Source organism: Panthera uncia, assembly GCF_023721935.1.
Source record: "Panthera uncia isolate 11264 chromosome C1 unlocalized genomic scaffold, Puncia_PCG_1.0 HiC_scaffold_3, whole genome shotgun sequence".
In the NCBI taxonomy this organism is placed as follows: Eukaryota; Metazoa; Chordata; class Mammalia; order Carnivora; family Felidae; genus Panthera; species Panthera uncia.
The window spans coordinates 39,180,377-39,205,939 of record NW_026057584.1 but is presented as its reverse complement, the minus strand read 5'-3'; the positions used below and the strand labels follow the sequence as shown (position 1 = coordinate 39,205,939).

Sequence of the window (25,563 nt, the reverse complement as noted above, 5' to 3'; positions counted from 1 at the left end):
AGGATTAAGTTAGAAAATGTATGTAAAACACTTAGGTAAGTTCTGACACCCAGTAAATATTCAATAGCTGTTCATTAGTAGTGGTAGTAACAGTATTAGGATAGAGGAATTAAAAAATGCTGACACCTTCCCCAAATGCCACCACTATTAATGCAGTTTACAAACTACTTCTATGTGTTTATTTCTCCAAACATAGCATCTCATTATGTGTCCTTTATTATGCTATACCTGGCAGTCCGCTCATTCAGAACAGAGTCATTCAAGGCACTTATGTTGGGACTTGAGTGGACTTTTTTGTTAATGACAACTCCCATGGCCCTTTGTCTTGAGTTAACTCTGGTTAGGGACAAAACACAGTTAAAGACACACAGAGAAGCGGGGGAGGGGGGGGGGAGCAATGGGGAGAAGGGAGAGAGTCATTTTAAAATTGATTAGAACTATTAAGGAAAGGAATAGTATGTAATGAGAGAATCATGGTAAGTTAGTACAGGGAAGAGGGTTCTTGAGATAGAGAAGCCTTCTTTGAGAACGTGAAATTTAAAGGATGAGAGAGTTTCAGGTAATCCAGATTATCCTTTTTAGCTGTAGAACATTCTACTTTATAAATACATTGTGAAAATTACTTTTTTTTTTTTTTAAGAAAAACAAATTTCCAATCAGATGCCATTAATGCTGGACAACCAACAGTGATACTCTGTTGTAGGCAGTATTTTTTGACATTCTACTGTCGTCCATCCTAACAACCTTTTGTTAGGTAATTGATGATAATGGTGATAGGGACCATACTGTTGCTTCGGTTATACGTTATTAGATGTCAAGGATATTGCAAAGCATTTTGCCTATATTATCTCATTACCTGTATTAGTTCATTTAATCTTAAAAAGCAACTCTGGAGCACTTTGGGTTGAATATGGCAGATGGAACATAACATTATCTTTTCCTCCTCAACTAAAAGTCATACACAAAAAAAGAAATAACAAAGATACAGCTGTAAAGACAGAGAAGGAAATGGGCAAGAGTAATAAACAGTTTGAAAGGTAGAAAGGAAATAGTGAACTATTTCCTTAGACAATTTAGCCCTTGGGGATGGGAATGGTAGGACGAAGGATGCCTGTTGGGTCTAGCATGCCAGAAACACTTGAATTGCAAGCACTGGGCCCTTATGAAAAAGGAAGTGAATGGTAAGCCTGGAAACCAGGGGGTGTTTGAAAATCTATGTAAGGAGCAGACTCTCTGATCTCCCAGATTATGAGTGTGCATATTTAAGAGAGTTAAATACTAACTTCCTTATTGAAAGTCAATAGCAGATGCCTCAAATTGATGAAGTGGCAGGATAAGCATATTATTGTAAAATATGGAGGTAAATCCCTAGAGAAAAGCTCAGATAATGGAGGGCTTTGTTCTGGGAGGTAGAATACACTGCTGTTTGTATTCTACATTAATTTTTTTTTAATTTTTTAAAATGCTTTTTATTTATTTTGAGACAGAGAGAGACAGAGGGTGAGCAGGGGAGGGGCAGAGAGAGGGAGACACAGAATCCGAAGCAGGCTCCAGGCTCCGAGCTGTCAGCACAAAGCCTGATGTGGCGCTTGAACCCACAGACTGTGAGATCATGCCCTGAGCCGAAGTCGGACGCTTAACTGACTGAGCCACCCAGGCGCCCCTACATTAATTTTTTTTTTAATTGTGGTTAAATATAGGTAACAAAATGTATCATTTTAGCCATTTTTAAGGTCTAATACTCAAAGAGTACATGAAGCTGAATCCATTAAACAATTCCACTCTTTTCTTGCATCTAGAAATTAGGTTTTCTTAGCATCTAAGGTAAAATAAAATGGAATGGATTTAATCATTATATTTGTTTTTGTTGTGGTAAAATATACATGGAATTTGCCATTTTAACCATTCTTAAGTACATCGCGTTAAGGACATTCACAGTGTTGTGCAGCCAGCATCACAACCCGTTTCCAAAATTGTTTCATCATCCCAGGTAGACACTGTACCCATTAAACATGAACTCCCTCTTCTCTTCCTCACCCCATCCCCCCACCCCAGTACGTGGTGACCTCTGTTCTAGTATTTTCTGTGTCTATGAATTGCGTCTGTCCTAGGTGTCTCATATCAGTGGAATCATAAAATATTTGGTTTTGTGTCTGACCTACTTCACTTAGCATAATGTTTTCATGATTCATTCATATTGTAGCATGTATTTCTTCCTATTGAAATTTAAAGCTAATGTTAATGTATTACTTTAAAAAATAGTAAAACAAACAAAACCCTGCAAAATACTGCTCAATTTTTAGGTATTGAAAATGAAGCTGAATGATCAGGTTTAAGAAGGGCCTTTCACGGCCACAGCTAGCAAGTTAATGGAGTTGGGGTTCCAGTTTGATTCTATCTCTTCGATGCTTCTCAAATCAGCAAGATTTCTTTATCCATGATTACTTCACACATGGATTATTGCTATAACAGCTTCCTAATACATTAGTTTTCTATTTCTGCTGTGACATGTTACTTCCAACTTGGCGGCTTAGGACAATACAGATTTATTGTTTTACAGTTTGTAGGTCAGAGGTCTGACATGGGTCTCGCTGGGCCACATTCCTTCTGGAGAGACCCATTTCCCTGCCTTTTCCAGCTTCTAGAGGCCACCCATATTCCTCAGCTTGTGACTTTCTTTCTGTAGCAACATTGCATCACTCTGACCATGCTTGCACAGTCACATGGTCCTCTGACTTACCTGTCTCCATCTACTTGTGTGATTAAATTGAGCCTGCCTGGCAAATTTGGGATCATCTCCCCATCTCAAGGTCAGCTAATTAGCAACCTAATTCTATCCCCAATCTCTACTTTGCTATGAAAACTAACATATTCACAGGTTGCAGAGATTAGAACATGGATATCATTTGCAGGGGTGGGGGGAGGCGTATTCTGCCTATCAAACGAATCATACTTGCTACTTCCTTCTTACCTGTGGTCGTGGCACTTGCTGGTTTAAAATTCTTCAGCAGCTCTTAATGCCTTCGGGGTAGCATTCAAACTCTTCTGTATGGTACACAAAAACCCTGCTTACTGGCCCTGTCTCATCTCTTCCAACACCCCATGTCAAAAACACACATCAACACCACGGGTTTCAGTTCCCCGGTTGAGAACCACACTATTACTCATTTCATTCTTCTGCTTGCATTTCTCTGTCCTCTGTTTCATTACTTGGCTGTTTCCTACTAATCCTTAGGTCAGACCTTGGATGTCACTTCCTTTCTGAAGGCATTTTTGCTTTTGTTGCCACGGCAACCCATACCTATCTCCAATATAGCACTTTCCATACTGTACTGAAATTGCCTCCTTCGTTATCTCCTTGACTGGATTGTAAGCTTCTGAAGGGCAAGAATTCTATTTTGTTTGCCCTCATTTCCCAGCTACTTGACAGAGTGGCTTGCAACATAAAAGGAGCACAGAATTTTGCTTGAAGATATTTCCAACCCTTAATTAACACTTACCTCTTTTTTCCAAGTCTCCAAGGGAGACTTGCAGAGGATAGAGATTCATCTAAGGACTGGAGTGAGTGTTTAATCCCCTAAGTGAATTTCACTTTAAATCTGCTGGGATATGTTTGCCTGCACCTGACCAATTCTTCATTGATGAGCAAGTTCATAGCTCACTTTTCCATGACTAATCAAAATTGTTAACATACACTTGATTCTGCTTAATTTTTAATATAACTTTACTGGTATAAATAAATACTTGAACAACTACATCAAATCACCATAAAGAGGGGAAAGCTTTTCAACTAAATGTATAACCAGATTGGCTAATTAACTTTCTAATTTAAGAGACTGTGGAATAAACATCTCCCTTGGAATTGATTCAAGCTAGTCAAGCTGAAAGATAAAGCAGAAAAGAACAAATGTTCACATTATAAGTATCTTGAAACGTTTTTATTCTATGCTTTATTCCATTTAAAATTTCCATTGACCTGCCACATTTATAGACTGAAAAGCCACCAGTTTAAGGTTCTACAGATTTTTTTTTTAATTACCAACTTTTGCAGAGAAACTAATATAGATAACCTCACAAAAATAAGAGGCAAGGTAATGTAAGGGCTAAGAGCATAGCCTCCGGAGCCACACTGTTTGCACTGGAGTCCTGGGTCTGCCACATGCTCTGTAACCACCTTGATTTCTTCACCTGTGAAATGGGCATAATCATATTTACCTTGCAGGGCTATACAGGGTTAAAAGAAGTTATCATATTTAATTAATCAACACATTTTAAACTATACATCTTCATGTATTTAGGGTGGGAAGAAAGACACTGAAAACTAATTCCCTAGAGAAAGCAACTGTCACTGTAATTGGAATGAAACCTGAGTGTGAGGAAATCCTTGGGAGCTGTAGGTGAGATCATCTATAAGGAAGCAAGCCAAGTATAGTGGGTTCTTAATTATTGGGCACTGCCAGAATCATTCCTCAAAAAACAGTAGGGAATATCTAGAACTGTCCTACAGATGTGAAATGGTAACAAGAGGTGGTGTACGGGATTCTGTGAAAAATGCAAAAGTGACTTATTCTAGTAAAAACATAATTTGAGCTGTACTTAGAAATAGTGCAGGGAAAATCTGGAAATCCCTACAAGCTACTCTTGTTTTGACAATTCATTTATTGTCTTCCCTAATGTTTAGAATTTAGTTGCATTCCTGCTGTCAAACTTAATAAATGAAGATAAGCAATATTTGTTAAGCTAAACCAAATTATCTTGATTTTAAAAGATGTATTTGATTGGTTTCATAAATGTCAGGTGTGAAATGGGTCTCATTATTAATTGTCTTGGAATCTCTAGGCAAGATTTGAAATATGCTCTCTTGTGATGACATTTTAAATGAACTTTAAAAATGAGTTTATTAAGTTTAACCAGTTAAACAAATGAACCTGCTTTAAAAAATACTTGCATGGTAACTTACTGCTAATTCAGTTCCATGTTGATAACTTTCTTTAAAGCGTAACCATCGCCAAATCCTCTTCAAATTTGCAATATTAATGTGGATTATTTATGTTGCTCTTTTTATTCCTTTGGACTGGGAGTGAAGATTTGGAAAGTTGATTTTTTGCTGTGCTTTCAGAGTTCTAAAGGATCCAAAACGGCTGCCTCTTGGCATCTAGGCCCCCAAGCTTGGTACAAACTTACCAAACCTACTGTTTTCCTTCATCTTAGGATTTTCTGAGTGAACAAGACTGGCTAGGAGCAAGATTAAGAAGATGGGAATTTGTCTAGTTTTCCTTTTGTCCTTTTGTACCACATTACCCTTGGGAAACCAGATGATCATGTTTCCTCTCTCTTAAAACTTCCTCTTCAGAGAAGATAGGAAAAAAATACACCCTCACGGCAGTATAAACAATAAAATAGTGGTAACTTCCTTCAGGGTCAAAGTCCCTTTGGTTTCAAGACCCGGGAATAAAGTTCTAAATGTGGAATCCCAGGGATCGGTGAGCACAATAGACTAGGTCTGGGACAAGAAGTCTTCCTGGTACCATGTGCGCAAATGTGTGATGTGCCTGGTACCCTGGTTCCAGCTGCGATCTTCTTCCTTTCATTCATTCTTCCTAGTGGTTCTTCCTATTTCTCCTAGGCTAGGTCTCATTCCTATTTTCGAAAGCACTTGCCATGGCAAATCAGAAGCTTTAAGCCTCTCCCTTATTGTCTTTCTTCCTGTCTAATACTAAGGGCCTTTTGTTTGTATTGCAATGAACTGAAACTGAAGGATCTAACTCGGCTAATGATAGCATCCTCTAGGGAAATGATATAAAAACTGACTTTTCTACTGGGGGAGGGGTGTTGTTTCAACTGTTTCATTTCTCCAATCTAGTTTCGTTTGTGCAGGTCACCTGAAACTCATTTTATTGGATAAGCCTACCAACTTAAAATGGTCTCACCTGACAGGGACATCAGTCAAATCTTGCTCACCGGGGTGGGATTGGTTCCTTTTTCCCTTTGTGTACCCTCCTCAAAGTGATGGGCTCTGTGGTAGAGGATGGCCGTGTCAGTTACATGAGTGTTGCTCATTAGAAATGGCTACAAGGTTAGCTATGCTCCTACAATGAGCACTTCCCTGCAGATTCTCACAGTCTATCTTAATTTTGGGAATGGAGAGTCTTTTTTTTTTTTAATTTTTTTTTTTTTTTTGAGGGGGGGGGGCAGGGAGGGAGGGAGGGGCAGAGTGAAAGGGAGAGAGAATCCTAAGCAGGCTCTGCACTGTCAGCGCAGAGCCTGGTACAGGACTCGAACCTACCAACCGTGAGATCATGACCTGAGCCAATATCAAGAGTTGGTTGCTTAACAGACTGAGCCACCCAGGTGCCCCAGGAATGGCGAGTCTTTAGATGAGATGTCAGAGACATAATTTCTCAGGGGATCAGGAAAAGACTGCCCCACAGATTCCACTTCCCATCCTGACCCTGGGTTTGACATGTTAGATGTCACAGAGTGCCTTAGGTCTTAAGGAACAAAAAGGGGCATGCCCTTTACATTTCTCTGGCTTCGGATCTGGAGCAGGGGCCTCTATCTCCAAGCTGAAATACATAGTCTCCAAACGTGAGTAGACAGTTGTTAATTTTGAGGCCTAGGTTTAGAACATAGTCCTGATTACTTCTTTTTCATTCGTGAACACTTGTTTCTGGTACTTTGTACCGCCTACCTGAGGGCTGTACATCTGTATAATTTAGTCTTACAGGTTCTCTTTCCTCAAGGCATAACCCTGTCTGAACCAAACTTGTTTGGACATGTGAAAATTGAGAGTTTAAACTGGAAATGAATATAAGTAGTTTTCTTTATCTTTGGTTATTACTAAACTTAATTCATGGAGAGAACAATTGTTTGAAAGGTCTGATGTCTTAGAACTGGTTATGTTCTTTACACATTTAATTACAAGTTCTTAACTTTGTTGTTGATAGTCACTGTTTTCCCCTTTACTAGAGGGAAACCAAGTTTATGTCACAAACTTCCTTCAGTCACAACTAAAGATGGAGGTATGATGTGTGGTTCTTATTTTCTCTCTTTATTGCAGCTCTTTTTTCTTTTTTCACTTATTTTGAGAGACAGGACTAGTCAGGGAGAGGCAGAGAGAGAGAGAGAGAGAGAGAGAGAGAGAGAGAGAGAGAGAGAATCCCAAGTAGGCTCCAAGCTGCCAGGTTGAGCCCGATGCGGGGATCAAACTACAAACCATGAGATCATGAGCCGAGCCCAAGTCAGGAGTCAGAAGCTTAACTGATGGAGCCACCCATGTGCCTTATAGCTAGCTGGTTCTTTTCTAATCCTCTGAGGGGCAAAAAGTGCCATCGGATTTATTATATCATGCCTCACAAAGGTAGGTTGGTCATGCTTAAAATTTTAGATGAAATGAAATTGTGCTTGCAGCAGTGTGAATAAGCAAAACAAATGAGAGGTAAACCATTTACATGTAATTCGTAATTCGGTACTCTGTCTTCCTCCCCAGGCTTTTGCAAATCATCTACACGGTTTTTATAGTTCAGGTGAGCTTCTTAATGAATCAAATGAGGTAGATAGAAAAAAGTAACCTTTTTAGAAAGTTCTGATTCTAAAATATTAGAAATCTCTTACCCTGACACATTCCTTGTATATAAAATGGACAGAAATAAAACCTACATTATAGTGATATTTTTGTAGCACTCTCCATTGTTTAACTCAGCGGGTGATTTTGGAGTAGGCCTTCAACTCATTTGCTGAGATTCCTTTTCCCAGTAGGAAAAGTAATATACTAGTTTGCAGCTCATTTACTGAACGTAGTAATTTTACTCTAAGCCCTGCCCTACTCAGAGTGGGTATACTTGATCATATATGAATGTTTGGGTAATTGTATAGAAGTGGGAGTAGCCATGGTCTATTTTCAAGTAGGTTTATCCTACAGTTTTATGCAGGTATATTTATAATATGTAACAATTAGTAACCGAACCAATTAGAATGGAAGTCTTTGATAACAGGCTGTCCTGTAGGTTTCCTGCTTAGCCAGGTCTTAACCCTTTCATTCCTGAAATGTGGGAGGTCTGGAGAGTCCTGGGAGAAAGGGCTGGTACAGGTACAGGCCATAGGGGAACTGGACTCAGAGCTGTGGCTGTTGAACAACTTGTATGGAGGTATCTGAATACATGATGAATCAGTTCAGCTGCACTTGTGTGAACCAGCTGAACAGTAGCCTTATATAACTAGAAAGCAGCGTGGGTACCCTAAAATATAAGGAATGTAAGTACTGTATTTTATTGATATTTAGAAGAAAGACATTACATATATTGTAAAAGTGCTCATAGTAATGTGGTCAATAAAATAATTATGAGTCTTAAAACATAAGGGTAATTGGGAAGCTTTTAGTGTTCTTGACCTAAAAGATGTACTATACTGCTTTTATGAAATCTAAGGACTTAACTTCTGATTATATGAGATCTAAGGACTTCAGAATATATTTAAACCAATTTTCTTAACCATGAATCTGAGGAAAATGGTCATTTTCTCCCAGCTAGTGACTATGGTAAGACTTGAAGCAAGGACTCAGACTTAATCTCTTCCCTACATCTCAGGACTTCTCCTGTCTGTGAAACTGGCACTAGTGGGGTCAATGGATTGGCTTTCCCCAGACAAGAAAAAAGGGATATAAGAAACTTAGTACCTTGGCAATCAGTAGGTGTTTATTAAGCACCCAAAAGATCTTCTTTGCAGAGACACAAAACAAAAAGAAAACCTTGCTTCACAGAGGTAAATATGCAGAATAGCAAGACATGTAGACATACTAACTGGGTTTCAATTCCAATTCTCCTGTCTGTGATCTTAAGCAAGTCACTTAGCTTCCTGTGCCTCAGTTTCCTGGGGTGGGATAATAATATCTACCTCACTGTGTTATGAGCATGAAATATATATGTAAAGCACTTAGGAACTGATCCATCGTAAGACTTGCTATTACTATTGATCACGGTTTTATGCACTCTGCTAGACATCAATAAAGCACCCCCAGAACTCATTCTATTAAACAGATCTGACTGGATGCAGAAACAGGCACACCAGACAGAATACAGATAAGCCTCACCATGAAGATTAAGTAACTGTAGGAAGCAGAGTAATAAAGCAAAGAGAAGGTGTCCACAGCCACCTTTCAGGAAAATATGGGTTATGAATTGCTTAAGAAAAGGGGAGGAGACAATTCAGGTGGCAGGTATGCTGTGAGCAAAGGAATGGGAGCAAGAATGAGCACGAGGTAGGCAGGAGTCCGTGGAATTGCTTGGCTGGATCAGGAGTTTTTGCCGTTGGGTGTTAAGAAATAATCAGTGAATTAGGTAGTAGGAAGTGGTGGAAAAGCTTGGGAAGTTGCCAAAGTCTCAATAATTACTGTAAGTGTTGGACATGCTCTCTGAACTCAACTTTTTCTTTGAGGTTTGAAAGGCCTGCAGGAAGTGCGCTTGAGAATAAATTGTGGGGTGGAGAGCGAACTATGCAAAAGGTCTTGCGCTTAGCGCTAAATACGAGTTCCCTTTTGCCCTAAGAGACCGAAAGGTTATTTTAACAAAGGGGAGGGGTTAAGTTAGTGTAGATGTTTAACTCACGTACAGATAAACATCTTAATTTATCGATCTGAAACCTTTTGGCTAAAGCGTTTGCGCTTACAGTTTCCATTACTCATCCGCCTCCCCAGGGCTGCAGCAACCGACATGCAAAACCGGGATAAAAAGCGAGTGGTAAAGGGCGCTCCACGCATGCGTTAGAAGCCGCCCCAACTCCCCCGCAGCGTCCTTTCTTGGAACAAAACTACCGCGGAGCCACGGGGCTCCGCAGTTTGCGTAGACTCGAATTTCCTACTGCTCGCTCTGCCCGTGTGGAATCCCGAGAGTGGTGCAGTTCCCCTCCGCAAGTTGCGTTGTCCGAAGTGAATGGCTGGGTGGTGCGTGTACGCCCAGAGCGTAGCACCCATAGGCGGACGGGGTGCGGCTGCGCAGGGACCTGAGTGGGCCTTGTACGCCGGTAGCGTAGGGTGGTGTCTGACGCGCGGGCCTCCGCGACGCAGTTAGCGCAGCTGGCTTTGGTGAATACACGATTTGGTGCAGCCGGGGTTTGGTACCGAGCGGAGAGGAGATGCACACGGCACTCGAGTGTGAGGTAACTATAAAACCCCGATTTGTTTACATTCCCTCCCCCAGAACCGGCCCCATGCGCGGCGGAGACTGCGAGTCCCGGGACGGCGGGGGGGTAGAAAGGGAGACGAGAACCGGGGAGTCCGGGCTGGGTCCCTCGGGGATCCGGGCGCTGCAGTCGGCGGCGGCGGCGGCGGCGACGAGCCGGAGCAGAGCGCGCGGTGGGCTGCGCGTGGGGCGCCGCGGCTCCTCGTGTGCGCTCTGGACTGCCGCGGGGTTGGCGGCCGGGCAGCCTTCGTTCCGCGTGCGGAGCCCCGCGCCCGACCCAGCCTCCTGTTGAGGCCGGGGATTCGCGCGAGGAGTGGGGGAGTGACCGCTGGGCGGGCGGACGGCGGTTGGGGGGCTGCGCGCGGGCGGCCCGGGGGCCGAGGATGGCGTTGCCAGAGGAGGCGGGGACCCTAAGGCCGGAGGGTGGGAGGATCCGCAGTCAGGCCTTAGGGGGACTTGCGGCGGCGACGAATGCCTCGATTTTTCCTGTCCCGTCCTCCCCTCCGGTGGGGTCGGGCGAGGAGCCCCCGGGATGGAGCCTGGGCGCCGCTGTTAGCTGGAGGCTAACGGACGGTGGCGCCTCTGCTCCTGCCGCGGGAGGCCTCGTGGAGGCTTTCCTCCCCCACCAACCGAAAAGCCGAGGCGGGACGCGGGGGAGTTAACATCGAAGCCGGCTGGGGTCCCCGGAGCTGAGGCCTTAGGGTGGGGCTGAAGCTGAGTCGGTGGGGGGAGGCCGGGTGGGCCCGAAGGCGGCGTGGCGGCCCGGGCTTTGTTCCCGAAAGCCCTGCGGCGAGAGCGAAGTGGTCCCGGCTGGGGAAGTGGTAGCAGAACCGCCGCGGCCCCCGCCTGGCTTAGGGGTCTGCTCGGCTCGCTTTTCCCTTGGGATCCCCGAGCGCCCCAGCTAAGACTGGGCCCTGCGTGGGCGCGGGCGATGATGTGGAAAGTCTTCCCGTGGCTTGTGTAAAGCCCGGTTCACGTGGGAGCCTGTCCACATGGGCTTTTAGGAGTTGGGCGCGAGGAAGAAGTAATCAGCCACAGCAGCAGCCCTCCTCGGAAGGGTCGTTCGCTCAAGTCCCTGTAAAAGTGACATAAAGCACGTAGTTTTTTTAAAAGCACGTTGTATATACTGGTGGGGCGGTTTTTGTTTTGGTTTTGTTTTACTTTAATGTCTTTTACACTGTTGAGTGCTCTGGTTTTACCTTGAAATTGAGTCGTTCTCCATAGAGCAAAACTAGCATGTGACAGGTTTATGTAATTAAGAACAAATAATATACTGGAAAAGATGGAAATTTAGAATGTAGTTAATTGTAATGCACTGAAAATCTTAAGACTTTATGTACTTTTTTTTTTAAGGGACTTTCCTACAGATGTTGAATATGAGTCACTTGTTCTAGGTTTTGGGGAGTCCATACTAGACCACTCACATCCCTATACTCGTTGAATATTCCAGTAGGGAGAGAGAAAAAGTGTCAGTGACAAGTGGTATGAAGGAAATAAAACAGTATACTGGAGGGATTTTTTTGTTTTGTTTTTTAATTGCTCGATTAGCCTCAGGATGATGATTTTTTAAATGTGGAATATATAGGATTACAACAGAAACCAACTATATTGAAATAATCAAAATATTAAATATGATGAAGTAATCCATGCTTTAGTAGAGCATTAAATAGGAAGAGTAGTTTCAGGTCTAAAGCCTAATTTTAAACTAGGACTCAGTGGTCTTTAAAGGACTTAATGTGTATGATTTTTTTTTTGGATAAACTATCAGGTACTGCATTTACTGTGGTTTTGCCTGCATTCATAACTGAAATAACTAAATTTCAGAGATTAAGATGAGAATAGTATTTTTTTTATCCAGATTCACAAAACAATATTATACACAGACTTCTGGTGAACACCCCTGTGCAGGAGTGACTTTGGTGCTACTTTAAAATAAGAGCTTCTCTTAAGAGGTGTCAAATCAGTAACTCGTGTGATGAGCTGTAATTGTTCTTCCCATTGCCAATTTATGTTCCACAGTTTACAAGCCAACATGTTTCTTCCCCTTTTTGAGCACCTGATTTTGAAGTACTTTTAGGAGGCTTCAAATTTGGTGTGCAAGTACTACTCTAGGGTTTTTTTTTTTTGTTTTTTTTTTTTAATGTTTTATTTTTGAGACAGAGACAGAGCATGAGCAGGGGAGGGGCAGAGAGAGGAGACACAGGCTCCAGGCTCTGAGCTGTCAGCACAGAGCCTGACACGGGGCTTGAACTAACTCACCATGAGATCATGACCCGAGCCTAAGTCGGATGCTTAACCTGCTGAGCCACCCAGGCGCCCCAAGGGTGTTTTGTTTTTTTTTTTTTTTTTTAACTGATTTATGGAGAATAGGATATAGGTGTTAGAGCAAGGGAAATTATTATAAATTATTAAAGGGAATTTACTTTGCTATTCACCTCCCTCAAGCTTTAGCCAGTATTGGAAAGAATTTAAGGCTTTGGAGTGAGACTTAACGATTCAAAACTATGACCCATTATTAACTAGTTTGGTTACTTTGAGCAAGCTGCTTTATCATAATCTTTTATCTATGAACTTGTGCTGAAAAAACCTACCTCATGGGTTTACTGTGACCTTTATAAATGACATTATGAAACAAAGAGCTGCAGAAAAACTTAGTTCGTTTTAACTTCTTTTCTACATACAAATGTTTCAGTTTTGCATTAGTTGAAGGACTGCTTTATGTCTTTAACTCTGATAACTTGGTTACCCCCAGAATGAGATTTAATGGTCTCTACTGGGCTTTTGCCAAGGATAGTTACCCTATTGTTGTTGTTACTTATATGTAATAATCCATAGGTTTTTTTTTTTTCCTGCCTCTCAACATTTTTTTTTAGCTTACAATTACATGTGTACATCTTGTTTTCCCTGCCTGACTAAATTTCTGACTTGGGCACATATTCCATAACTTTCTGTCACATAGTGCTCATGACACGTTATTCAGTGAATGCAAAGTTTGCTTGTCAACCTCTTTAATCAAGTTTAAAATTTTAATTGAATGTAACAAAATTTAAACTTAGTATTAGTCCAAGGAAATATTTTGGATAAAAATGTCATTCCTGGTCTCTGTAGCGCCTACTTCAGTGGAAATGCCATGGGTTTTGCTTTTATCAAAAGGACATCAACACGAGTGCATTTTTTTTTTTTTTTTGTCACTAGTGCATTTTAAATTGATACAAGATAAATTACCCGGTAGAAACTGGAAGTATAGGTATTCAAAACAGAAAGCTATCCTTTTTCCTTTATAACAAATTTTATAACCCTATAAAGTCATCTCTCATTATACTATAATTCTCATTAAAAATATACTAACTTTAGCTTGGAGTTGACGTTGGAAGAATGCCCAGGCTGTCCCAACAGCTTGATGCTGCCGCCTAGTGTTTGATTTCCCTTGAAGTTTTCTTGAGCTTAGCTTCTTCACCTTCATCTTCTGAAATAAGATCTATTTAATTTAGAATTAGATTCCTTAGTGCTAGATTATATGCAGACTACAGTGGGATTTCCTCCACCTGGTTAGTGTTGCTAATAAGATGGGCATGGTCATTTTGAATTGGTTAACTTGATTGCTTTTAGCTGCTAGTTTTACAAGAATGCAGCAAGTTTTGGGTGGAGGTAAAACTGTATAATGTCAAGTTTCCCTGCAAAAATAAATGTGATATTTTTTAAAAAACAGGAGAAAGGTGTATGTTATAGGTGTATTTTTGAAGTTAGCTTTGTATATGAATAACAGCAATTTTATTCGTCTAATCTGGGTTTATGGTGTGAAAAGTAATAGAAAAATTTGTTTTCTGGCTTAATTTAGTCCCATTTAGCTTTGTACTGCCTTGACTGTACTGAAAATAAAATTTGAGAATATTAAACACATGGTGAGTGTTTTTTTTAATTCAGGTTTATTTTGAACTATGATTTAGAATGATTTCTGAAAAATCTCAAGGATCTGTAATAACCACAACATTTCCTGTAGTCCTATAAGGTTTCAAATTAGACCAGTTACCAGTATTCTCAACTACATTTTTCTTTTTCATTAATTTCTGTTTATAAGTTCTTCGAGTTGACCATGCAGTGATTTTTGAATTTTTTCCAAAGTAAGCAAATGTATTCTCAATAAAAAAGTTACTACACTCAGAATATTCAAAAATGTACTCAGGTATGAAGGCAATTTACAACTTAAATTGTGAGGTGTTAAATAACAACAGCATTGAAATTATTTCCAACTGTTTAAGAAACCATACTTAATGTTTAGACATGTTAAAACAATTCTATCAAATAGTGTCAATTTTTTTTCTATTAAAATGGTTTTTTTGGTTGATAATACAGGGATTGGATATTTAATAGGTTTTTAATACTTGATTTTTTCATATTAAAAGATGTTATTAGGGGCACCTGGGTGGCTCCGTCTGTTGAGCGGCCAACATTGGCTCAGGTCATGATCTCGCGGTCCGTGAGTTCGAGCCCCGCGTCGGGTTCTGTGCTGACAGCTCGGAGCCTGGAGCCTGCTTCAGATTCTGTGTCTCCCTCTTTCTGATCCTCCTCTGCTCATGCTCTGTCTCCCTCTCTCAAAAATAAGTAAACATTAAAAAAAAATTAAAAAGATGTTATTAAAATGGAGTGGTGGTGGTGGGTGGCAGTGGTTACAGGTTATTAGTATAGGGATAAAACCTAACATTCAAGTATTTAAATTATTTTAACTAAGAGTTAGTGGTAGATGATTTTATAATTAGCTAATTTTATGATTGTATTTTATAATTATTCATTATATTGTAGATCTTTTACTGCTGAAAGGGAGATAGGAAGTAATACTTGTCCTTGCATTAACATTTCTAACAGCCGTGTTTACACTTAATAATATGTACCCTACTTTTGGGGACCATCCATTCCATTCAAAAAAGAGGTTTTGGGGGATTAGAAAAGTAAATCAGAATGTTGTAGGAAGTATCTTTATCTTACTAATATAGTAAGATTATGTCATGGGACCAGAAATAATAAGAATTACTATGAACTACATATCGAAGAGTTATTTTTAATCCTGTAGTGATTAAGACTTGTCTGCCATTGATCACTTCAGTTTCTAGATTTATTTTCATTCATAAGAAATTAGGAAACCTAAATGGTCTTCAGTTGTAGTAATCATGAAGATGTATGTCCCACTGTCCCATTACTTTAATGTCTGTAAATAAAAAATAGTTTCAGTGCCCTCACACCCATAAGCTTTTTTCTGATTATTTCACTTTACATATTCTGTGAATTTTTGAGTTTTAAACTAGTGGTTTCCCCTACAGCTGTCTGCTGAATTTGTAATTTAAAAAAATGTATAGATTAAGTCAAGTGTCAACAAGCTATGGCCCACGCACCAAATTAGCCTGCTTTTGTAAATTAAAGATTATTGGAAAACAGCCTCTTCATTCACTTAACGTATTGTGTGTGGCTGCTTTTGTGTCAAAATGGCAGAATCGTGTACTGAAGAGTCTGCACTGCCCGCAATACCTAAAATGTTAATTATTTGAATAGCTTTTTTAAGTCTGCCAGCCCCTGGATCCAGTTCTTAATGTTGTGTAATTATTTGATGTGTTGCTGTTATTTAAAATAGTTAAATTTTCCTAGAACCTATGTGACTTAAAAACTGGTAGGAAGGCATTCGAATAGAAATTTGTAGGTAATGATGTGAGTTCTCATGTGTTTTTAACCTAAATAGTACAAATGCTTTTTGTTTCTTGTCCTTGCCATGTTTCCTCCATATGAGGATTAGCGCCTTTCTTATGTTTGGCGTTGGAATATGAAGCCTTTGGCCGTCAACCTTGGGTTACCACCTAATTCTGTCAACCGTTTCTTAGGTAGCATCTCTTGCAGTTTACCTTCTCTAATTTAAAAGGTGATAGTGTCTTCCTTGTATCTCCTTCAGAACAGAAAATGTGCCGTACTGATTTTTATGCCTTAACTCTTTTTTCTCCTCTCCTCTCCTGCCTCTGATAAAGTAACTTTATTTATTGTATACTTACAGGCCTGTGAGCAAATGTTTTGGTATAATAACTCTGAAGATGAATCATTACTTTATTCTGATTATATGCAAAGAAGTATACTTTGTGCTATGTGGTTTTTTTTTTTAATTTTGAGAGAGAGAGAGAGTGTGTGCTCACATGCGTGTGCTGAGGAGTGGCAGAGAGAGAGAGAGAGAGACAGAGGGAGGGAGGGAGGGAGAGAGAGAGAGAGAGAGAGAGAGAGAGAGAGAGAGAATCTTAAGCAGACTCTATGTCCAGTAGGGAGTCCGATGCAGGGCTGGATCCCATGACCCTGGGAACATGACCTGAGCCGAAATCAAGAGACAGGCGCTCAACCAGTTGAGCCACGCAGGCACACCTGTGCTATGTTGTAGAGGAACAGAACCTTTTGATGGAGGCGGCTGTGGAGAGATTGATTTTATATGCCTTATCAAGATATATAGAATAATATGAGTAGGTATTACATTATGAAACAATGAGATCAGTAAAACAATGTTAGAAAAACATATCTTGTGTAATTGTAATGTTTATTACGTGACTGTAAAATTATATAAAAATGTAGAAAAATTAGGTAGTATATATTCTGTATATTATAAAGTAGTGAGATGTTTTCCATTCTAGTGTATCTTTTTTAGTGTAGAATTTCAACTGACTTCATAACTTGTTAATGTTTGGAACACACTTTTTAAGATGTTTGTTTTAAGTTAGGATACTCTTAATTATTTTCAAATGAAGTGCCAGTGTAAATAGAAAGTTTATTTTCAAGAAAATAATCATACCAATCTAATAAAAATGAGGAAGGAAGTCAGAAAGATCTGCTAAAATCAAATAATTGTAAGATTTTGGGAAAAAGGTGCTCTTTAAATTCAGTGTAGGGGTACCTGTGCCGCTCAGTCAGTTAAGTGTCTGACTTCAACTCAGGCCATGATCTCACGGTTCGTGGATTTGAGCCCCAAGTCGGGCTCTGCTGACAGCTGAGAGCCTGGAGCCTGCTTCAGATTCTGTGTCTCCCTCTCTCTCTCTGCCCCTCCCCTGCTCATGTCCTGTCTCTCAAAAATAAACCAACATTAAAAATATTTAAAATAAATTCACTGTGATATGTAATTTAATTTACAATTTATAAAACAAACATAGCTTTTCCTAGGAAGATTTTTGCCTAAATACAAGTACTTGAAAATTTATTGAAGATAAAATATAAACTTTCTTAGTTAACAAATAAGTATATGAATATTATATGTTAGTTCACTTGATGTTTTTTCCCTAAAAAAGAAACAAATTTAGGGGTCATGTTAATTTTAATTGTAGGTGTTTTGTTTTGTTTTGTTTTAAGGAAGAAAATACTAAAAATAGAAAAAAAACTTCTTAAATTTTAGAAACCATTGAAGAAATTGAAAAAAATTCATAAGTTTCATTGCATGTATATGAAAACATCTATACAGGAAAGGGAAAACATTGTAATCAAATAAAAAGACACTGCACAGAACTGAAGATATTTTTTTGTAGAATATATGACCAAGTCATATTATTTAAAAGCTCGTATATGTTGGTAAGAATATTGAGACACCAGGAATAATTATAAAGTATAGATAAAAATAAGGCAAAATCTTTTATTCCAAAATTAATAGTACCAAGTACTAAAGAGAATGCAATGATCATACTGCTGGTGGCAGTATAACCAAACTTAATTTCTCTAGAAACCAATTTGGAAATATGTAACAAGACCTGAAAAGTGTTAACATTTTTTTGGTAGTCTTTCCCTACATCTTGGAATTGCCCAAGCAAGTAACCAAAATTAATAGCACAAATTGAAATTATAATGATTGCGTATTGTGATTAAAACTCTACAAACAAATGCTTGTGAAACTCTTGAAACTGTAAGTAACTCATTTTCTTCCACATGTGACAAAATGTGATTTTGTTAACAAAAGCTTAAGATTTATAATTGCTGGCTTTTATTTTTAGGTTTTTTTTTTTTTTCCTTTTTTCTTCTTCCCCAGTGACTAATTGCACCTTGAGTGATTGCAATTCGGTTTATTTAAGCATATTTTTAGTTTTATTCAGTCAAAGTTTTACGTGAATATAAAGTATTAAATAGTCTGTGAGGATTTTAGGGAAAAGGATAAATAAATCAGTCCCTTGTCTCTCTAGGCAGAAGAATGTAAAAGAAGGAAGACAAGGGACTTCTTTCGTTTCATTAGTTGATTATCTTGCTAATTCACTGCTATGTCTCCAATGTGTCCATTAATTCTTGTTGATTTTCAATTTAAGTCATTTGTTTAGTGAAGGATGAGGATTTAGCACTCTTCCTCCCCTCTATGTACCTTCTCCCATTTTCTATATCCCTTTTTTTTCAGTGCAATTATCCTGTAATTTTGATTTAGAACATTTATATTTTAATGACTATAAATTTTATAATACACAGCTATTACGATAAACTTATTTTTTCTTTTCTGCGCAATTATGTTTTCCTGGCATTATTATTAATTTCTTTCTTTTTTTTTTTTCCTATGTGCCTGTATGTCACAAAATCTTTCTCAGCTCTGTATCTAAATGTAGCTTTGTAAGAAAGGGAATGTGCCCTAGGATGACTGTTTATAGAATGATTTGTAGTTTTCTTATATGTTGGACATTGTTAAACCTGATAATAAAGATGGATTGATAATTGATAATGAAATCGGTACTTTGCTACTAAAATTAATATCTTCAGTATTTGAATTACATTTTTGTTAAGATTTTATTAAATGACAGAACTGAATCTTCACTTTTGTTCAACAATTAAAAGGACCTTGATGGCTTAAAATAACTAGAAGGACACCTAAAATCACACAGAAAGCTTCCATGGTGGGGATGAAATAGCCTGTGTTGTCAGCATCATTAAAAAATGTTATAAAAAATGTAAGAAAAAATGTTGTAAAAAGATTGCCCTGGATATTCTGTGTGTTTTTTTTGTTTGTTTTTTCCTGTCTTCATGGAAAGGAAGGATTATTTTATTGGCAGTGCTTATGGATAACAAGCTGGTGCAAAATAAAGGACATGTAACAGTGATACAAAGGAAGAGTCAAGATGAATGTGGTGATAAAAATTTGAGAGTGGCAATAACTATTCTTAGAATGAAGGCAACTGCCAGTGGTGATGAGTCAATTAGGTGTGTGTGCCTCATTCAGGTCCTAAGGTTAACACTCTACATCCTCTTCATGCTGCATGTTATGTTGGTTTATATGCATTTGGAGTGAAAGCGGTTGAAGTCCGTTTACTTCAAGGGTAACTAAAATCATAAACATTTTGGTAGCTTCAAAAGGCATCACGGTATTTTGTGACTGGTAAAGGCCATTACATTTACTAATGTCAGATCAAATATTTGTTCTTTGTATTCACAAGCAGCAGAACAGACACAGGAGTATCATAGGTGGCTTTCAACAGCATGGTTCCAGGCTCCCTGTAATGAAAACTTGAAAAGCAGAGACTTGAGATAGACTTGTTTTGACATCAGTGAGAAAATGTAGGTTTGCACATGAATGCTTAAATACAATAAAGATGGATTTGATATGTTGATGCTTGGTTTGGTACATTGAATGAAGGCTCAAATATTTTTTTTTTTTAATTTTTAATGTTTATTTTTGAAAGAGAGTGTGAGTGGGGGAGGGGCAGAAAGAGAGAGAGACACAGAATCTGAAGCAGGCTCCAGGCTCTGAGGTGTCAGCACAGAGCCCAACATGGGGCTCAAAGTCACGAACTGTGAGATCATGACTGGAGCAGAAGTCAGATGCTTAACTACTGAGGCACTCAGGCACTCCAAAGCTCAAATATTTTTATTCTTTCTCTTTTGGTAAAAGTTATTGAAATGGTAGCAGCACTGAATTATGCCCAAGCTCAATTATAGCATGCATCTAACTTTTTGTATGTATGAATCTTAGTGGAAATATCAAGAGATTGTTGGAACTGTGCTATTTTGGGAAGAGCTACATTGGCATTCCAAACTAAAACTATGGCATTAGTAGGTTAGGTATCTGGTGAAGGGAGGAATGAAAAACAAACCTTGAAGCTAGGACGATTTTGCTCTTCGTGTTGAGAACTCATTACTGAAATAGATTTATACCTTGAAAAGTTATTTTTTTCTTCTGCCTTGAAAAGTTTCGTGATGTCAATGAAACTGGTATGTTGTGATGATTCTTTACTACTCAGGTTCTAGTGAATTGGGTGCCTCTTGTAATCTTGAATTGGTCTTGGATGTACTAATGCTGCGTGTGCTCTTGAATATTTTTGCACTTGATCTTAGCCAAAAGGCCGAGAAGCGATTGAATATTTTTGATAGCACTCTTTAAAGGAATCAAAACAAAGGGACTTTTTCTCCCTGCTTATATACTTTATGAAAGTTAAGTGAAAGATACATAGAGTCACATCTAGTGGTAGTAACACTGTAGGTTAATGTGCTTAATTGTTTTACAAATTTATATATACTTGTTTTACAACCTTTTATATGCATTAGTTCAATTGATGGATAAATGTAGGTGCTTTCCCCCATTTTGCTGATTAGAAACAGTGACAGTACTGGGATGAATTTAGAGGCAAAGGTTTCTGGCCCCTGGTTCTTTACTATGTACAAAAACATTATTCAACGGGAGTATAGCAGAAATGTGACTTAAAACTGGATCCTTGTTATATTACTCAATGCTACTTGCACTTAAATAGCATTTAACATCAGTGAAATGAAAAACGTTTAGAGGTCTTACCACTTAAAAAAAAATACACATTTTACTTGGTTGTCATAATTACTGTGAAATAGAACAGGAATTAATATCCCCACTCTTTAAATGGTAATTAGACTTACAGAGGTTAAGTAATTTGCCCAGCAACTCATAGCAAGTGAGTTGGCAGAGCCAGATCTCTCTAGAGTAGTGTTTCTGCAGTATGCAAGCAGTCTCATTGCTTCTCAGTCATTTTGTGTGTACTGCTGTTGAATAACAGAGGGAAACTAAATTGTTATCTGACTACCAGTATTGATAAAGATTAATAAAGTCATTCAGTGGTATAAGTGCCAGTTCATGTGATTCAAGATAAAAATAAAACTAATTTCTGCCATTATTTAAAGAAGTCCTGTAATGAAACCTGTAAAAAAAAAAAAAAAAAAAAATGAAGTCCTTTATAAAATTGAGATACCATGTACATTTATTAAGTGGATTTTCACATTGTTAACTTTAAAGCATGATAAATTTATATAATCCAGGTTGGGTGTTTTAGTGATTTTTCTTTTGTTTTCTCCTTCATCGATCTTCAAAATACCAATCTAGAGCATTGAAATGGCTAGTTTTTAAACCTTGCTAAGCAATTTATAGTATTTTTCTTATTATTTTGTGATTGTGTTGTGTGCGTATGTATGAGAGAGCAAACTGATCAAAACTTTGGATTCTTTCATTTGGTTTTCATTTTTCTTTTTAAAAATACCAGCTTGAGTATTTTTTTTTTTTGAGTATTTTTTTTAAGTCAAATGTTGAGTGATCATACACAGGCCAACATTAGTTGGCCTTTCCAGTAACAGCAACCTATTGTTGCCAATAGAATTATTTTAGTGTTTATTAGTTATTTTTCTTATGTCAAGCAATCATTTTGTTAACTAATCTATTGATCATCTTATTGACTTTGTAATATTAACTGTAAGTAATAGACAATTTGTTTTCCCTTTAAAAGTGTTCTGGTAGGATACACTGGTAATTATCTCAGTGTTCTCTACGGTATTTAAAAATTTTTTTTTTTAACGTTTATTTATTTTTGAGACAGAGAGAGACAGAGCATGAACGAGGGAGGGTCAGAGAGAGGGAGACACAGAATCGGAAACAGGCTCCAGGCTCCGAGCTGTCAGCACAGAGCCCGACGCGGGGCTTGAACTCACGGACCGTGAGATCATGACTTGAGCCGAAGTCGGACGCTTAACCGACTGAGCCACCCAGGCACCCCTCTACGTTATTTTAAAATATGCTGATGTTGTACAGAGTCCTAGACATTCAAGTTAGAGGACTATCACAAACTTGAACTATCACCTTGATCATGTTGTATATCTTCTCTGGGTCTTAGATTTCTGTGTGTAAAATAAGACTGTTTAGCTAGTATACTTAAGTATCTTTTTATCTTAAACTTTCTATGGTTCTGTTATGTCTGCCTATATGAAATAAAGTTAATTGTCTTTAGACAAAATATCTATAGAAATATAATGTTAGCAATTAGTGTATATTTCAGAGTTTTTTCTTGATATAGGTGTTTTATTTAAAAATTTAAAAAGTTGTAATTTGGCACTTTATTCAGGAAAAATTATAATTGAAAGTCTATAATTAAAGATGTTTGTAAACTTTTATAAAAGAGCTTGGTTTGGAGATTATCAGCCCTAATTACTTATGTTTCTTTTAAGTGTAGTCATATAGTGTTTTTTTTTTTAATATATGAAATTTATTGTCAAATTGGTTTCCGTACAATACCCTAGTCATATAGTTTGTTAAGTAAGATCCTTTGGTTACCAATAATACCTTTTTTCTTTGTGGTTAAGAAATGGATTTTCTCTTACATTATTTTTAAGTGCATGTGACACTGGTAAAATTAGGTCTATAGTTTAAGTTATGTAAGTATCAGTATATTGGTTTTGAAAATGTACTGTTATTATATAAGCTGTTATCATTGGGAAAATCAAGTGAACAGTGCATGGAAACTGAACTGTTTTTATAACCTATTATCTTAAATTATTTTAAAATAAGTTAAATAAATTTGTCTCTGGAGATGGTTAAATATAGGTCTGTTTCTACAAGCTGTATATTGAGGATTTTACTAATTGGAAATTGAAATACACTTTTTTTTTTAAGGTTTTATTTTTAAGTATATAGCCAACATGGGGCTTGAACTCACAACCTCCATAGCAAGGGTTGTGCGCTCCACCCATTGAGCCGGCCAAGCGCCCCTGAAGTATATAGTCTTTATATATACTTTACATAAGGAGTTTTAAAAAGTATATATACTTTACATAAGGATTAAAAATTGTTTTCTCTCAAATAAAACATACCTCCAGCAAAGTACCCAAATGTTAAGTATAAACTTTGACAAATTTTCATGAAGTGAACACACCCATGTAACCAGCACCTAAGAAATAGAGCATTAACAGCAGCCCAGAATTCCCCTCATGACTTCTCCCTGCCACTTCCCATACCGAATTACAACCACTACCTTCACTAAATATATAGTTCTGATGCTAATGGTGAAATATTAGTGACTTTTAGAGAAAAATATTGGTAGATCTCATTTTTATTTGCATTTAAAGCAAAATATTTCCATGAGAAATTGTATAATTGATTAGCACAGTGATTGTTATTTAATTGTGAATTAACCTGACCCTTACTATAGAAATTATACAATGATGGAATATTTAAACTTTTAACCAATCATATACTGGAAATCAGTAACAGAAGATGAAATGAAAATTGAACATGTAATGGCAACTGCTCGCTGTTCAGAATCCATTCATCCTTTCTGGTGCAGTAGGATCATTCATAGATGTCTTACCCAGAAGGCTCGGGTAAACAACTAGATATGTTTGCTGAAGTGGAAAACTAACACATTGTCAATGCACAGAAACTTAGAAAACTCCAAAACACACAAAAAAAGAGGCAATAGAATATCTTGGCTTGGGCAAAGCTCAGTCCTACAAAGGCCAGTACTTAGGGTTGAATAATAAATGGATTTAGGCGACATATCCTCCATTCCTGTCTTGACAGAAAGGATCCTCTTTTTGCTGTGGTTAGAAAAGGATCCTTAACCTCCATGGAATGCTTGAGAAACTCCTGGATAAGTTGTGGTTGAGGCTATATGTGCCAGTCTCCTTAGAGCTGATTGAGGCCATGTGACTAAGTTCTTGCTATTGGAGTATTAGAAGTGATACATGCAATGTCTGCTTCATTTGCTGCTTAAGAAGAAATTTCTGTACCTGGACTTCACTTTTTTCTGTTTTACTAGTGATTGGAATAGCACTCATGTAAGGCTGATGTATCTGATTGGAGTGGAGGTGCTCACAGACCTGGAGCAGTCATCTTGGACTGTTTTGTTGTTGTTGTTGTTTAATTTGTTTATTTGGGGCGGGGGGGGGGGGGGGGGGGGGGGGGGTAGAGGCTTCACGCAAGTGGGGAGAGGGGCAGAGAACAAGCAGGGAGGGAGAGAATCCTAAGCAGGCTCCACGCTGTCAGCACAGAGCCCAGCACGGCACTCAAGATCCCATGAACTGTGAGATCATGACTTAAGCCAAAATCAAGAGTTGGACGCTTAACCGACTGAGCCATCCAGGTGCCCTGTGTTGGACTGTTTTTGACGGGGAAATAAACTTGAGTGTTTCTTAAGCCATTGCCCTTTTGGGAGAGGTTCTTTGCGGTAGCTGTTTGGTCTATGCTAACTAATTCATACTTCATCCAAATGACTCTCAAAGCACACATTTGCTGTAGCAGTTCCGAACTAAAGTTGGAAAGTTTATGAATGATTTAAACACATAACACAGGTTTAAAATTACATGTCACTCATGTGCTTGCATTCCTGTGATCTCTTACATGTAAATAATTAGAGGAGTCAAGATATTTAGAGTTCTTGGCAATAAATAGAGTACTATACATTTAAAACATGACAAATGAAAATTTAAATCTCACATAGACCATCTGGTTTTTGTGTTTCATGTGAAACTGGTAACCAAAGAGTTAATGGGACTAGCAAGCACAGCTGCAGCTTTTACCCAGACCTTTTATTTTGTTTGTCTTTAAATATCCCTGATTCTCCTCTTTGAGGGAGGCAGATTTGAGCCTTCCTCTCTTGTCACCTTGTCTCCTTGTTTGACTGCCTTTCAAATAAACCCTTTCCTGGCTGTACCTCAGTGATTGGCTTTGCTGTGCATTGGGCATATGAACTTGGGTTCAGTTACAAATTTGGCAAGCCAACTGGGTGCTCTTTGCCTCTGGTTTGTTGGTCCCCAGTCAGTAATAGAAGTCTGATGACAAGTCCAAACAGCTGCCTTGGCTCTTTTTCCTGGGGACCATCCCCAGAACCCCACCCCAACAGGGCACCATTGACTTTTGGTGCTTAATTTAGCCCTTGTGGCAAGGAAACCATTTTTGGTTTGGACGGATGTCTGTTGGTAAGTGCTTCATGTGCCATGCTTGGCCTGTGAGCTTATTTCTTCCTTCTCTTTGGTTTGGCTTCGGTATTTTTCTCTCATTTGATTACCTCCAAGTAGGGAGTTTTGGTTCTCTTAACCTTTTCTTGCTTAAAGAATGGCTAACTAGGAAGTCATTTGGTTCTGTTGGTGAAGCCTTACTTTTGAGGAGGAACCAGTGCTCACAGAG

The 25,563-nt window shown here is 38.4% G+C and overlaps 1 protein-coding gene across 2 annotated transcripts in view; it reads left to right on the top strand.

Moving 5' to 3' along the window:
• SLC39A10 (solute carrier family 39 member 10) overlaps nucleotides 1-25,563 on the top strand; it is a 145,173-nt gene that overhangs the window by 67,877 nt on the left and 51,733 nt on the right. Inside the window, exon 1 of one of the 2 annotated variants that reach the window (XM_049615228.1) lies at nucleotides 10,072-10,152. The exons of the other annotated variant lie outside the window; for it this stretch is intronic. The gene's annotated coding sequence lies outside the window, so the exon portion shown is untranslated. Of the gene's footprint in view, nucleotides 1-10,071; nucleotides 10,153-25,563 lie in introns of those variants that run through there. 2 annotated transcript variants of the gene reach the window in all.